This window comes from Phalaenopsis equestris, unplaced genomic scaffold (assembly GCF_001263595.1).
Source record: "Phalaenopsis equestris unplaced genomic scaffold, ASM126359v1 Scaffold000018, whole genome shotgun sequence".
Classification (NCBI taxonomy): domain Eukaryota; kingdom Viridiplantae; phylum Streptophyta; class Magnoliopsida; order Asparagales; family Orchidaceae; genus Phalaenopsis; species Phalaenopsis equestris.
In genome coordinates this window covers 197,752-199,866 of record NW_018164460.1, presented here as the reverse complement: position 1 = coordinate 199,866, position 2,115 = coordinate 197,752, and positions in this window count along the sequence as shown.

Below are 2,115 nucleotides of genomic sequence, written 5' to 3'. Positions count from 1 at the left end.
TTCCTTTTTATTATAAATTTATTTTGCCCCATTTCAGTTGTGTTGTGTTCCTAACAGATAGACCTACAAAATAAAAATAAAAACAACCTTCCTTTAAAGTGTAATTTTATTTGAAAATGTGTGAGAAGTGCAAAAGAGATTAAGCATAATGAAATGTGTTAGGACAGAATTTTCTTTCTTGCTCATTTTTGCTCTAAATTGCACTGTTTTTGCTTATTTTTCTCCAAAACCCCATTTTTTATCCTTAAAACCAATTACCATAATTAATCATACCTGCAACAAAACATCAAAAATATCATTCTTTAAAGAGAAATATCATCCAAAAATACCCTTCTTTAAAGAGAAATATCATCAAAAAAGTGTGTAAAATAGGTATGAAAATCTCAACATATTTTCCTTTGGTCACTCCTTTGCCACTTCATCCTGATTGTTCACAACAGTCCTTTGATCTGTCAAAGTCCATTGTTGTTGTAGCTCCACCTCAATTGAAGAATCCTTCTTGGCGATACTATTTTTGGCAGCATGGCTATACAGATTCGCCATTTTGGACTCATCGAATGTCACATCTCTACTGATGATGTATTTCTGTTGATCTAGGCACCAGAGTTTGTAGCCCTTGGTTTCAGTTGGGTATCCAATGAAAATGCACTTCAGGGCCCTTGCTTCCAGCTTATCCTGTCTAACATGAGCATATGCAGTACATCCAAAAACTTTGAGATTATCATAGTTACCTGGTTTTCCGTACCACATCTCCGAAAGTGTCTTCATATCGATAGCAGTTGATGGGCATTTGTTGATAAGGTAGCAGGCGATTGACACGGCTTCACCCCAGAAACTTTTGGGTAGACCTGCATTTAGCAGCATGCACCTCACTCTCTCTAGGAGAGTCCTGTTCATCCTCTCAGCCAGGTCATTCTGTTGAGAAGTGTTCCAGACTGTCCTGTTTCTTGTGATGTCATTCCTCCTGCACAGCTCCTCAAACTGCTCTGAACAGTACTCTAAGCCATTGTCTGTTCTCAAGTTCTTCAGCTTGGTTTCCATCTTATTTTCTGTGACAGTTAGTCAGTCCCTGAACCTCTGAAAGGCTTCATCCTTTGCTTTAAGGATGAAAACCCATACCTTCCTAGTGTAGTCATCTAGGATAAACATGAAGTATCTCCCTCCTCCATGAGTCTGAGTTTTGGCTGGCCCCCACAGATCGCTTTGAACATAGTCAAGGGGTTTATTTGATGAGTGAGTTCCCATAGAGAACTTCACCTTGGTGGCCTTCCCCAAAGCGCATTGTTCACAAAATTCCAGTTTGCTGACTCGATCTCCACATAACAGACTCTGCTTGGACAGTTCTTGTAAGTCTCTTTCACTTACATGCCCCAGTCTCATGTGTCATAGTCTGGTCCTGTCAGGTTCTGATTGAATTGCATTTGAGAAGTTGTCGATTACGGTTCTTCCAACTAATGAGTATAGTCCATTCTCTCTAACTCCTTTCATGACTATGAGAGAACCTTTAGATATTCTGATGCAGCCATTCTCTGCCTTGAATGAGTATCCACTTGACTCCAGTGTACCTAGAGAGATCAGATTTCTTTTGAGTTCCAGGACATACCTGACGTGCTGCAGTATCCTTTCAGCTCCATCGAACATCTTGATTATGATTGTCCCGCTGCCGACTATCATGCAAGCATTATTATCACCAAGTAAAACACACCCACCGTTCTCCAGCTGCAAGAACCAGTATTTGTGAGGACACATGTGGAAGGAACACCCTGAGTTACCGATCTGCTCCCTGCTAGATTTAGATTCTGTGATCGCCAGAGCTTCAGCTGAATCATAGCCATCTGAGGCTACGCTTGCCTCTCCAGAATCTCTAGGCTTCTTCTGAAACTTTTCTTTCTATCCAAACAGTTCTTTCTAAAGTGACCTTCCTTGTGGCAGTAATAACTCTTGTTAGATCTCTTAGAAGACTGACTTCTGCCCTTCCTTCTGGACTTTAATCTGCTATGATCACTTTTGAAGCCTTTCTTTCTCGATCTTCCTCTAACTGTCAGACTATCTCCACTGGTTTCCTCTTTCATGTCGTGCTTCTTTTGGAGTTCTTTAGCTCTATTAGCTCTAATA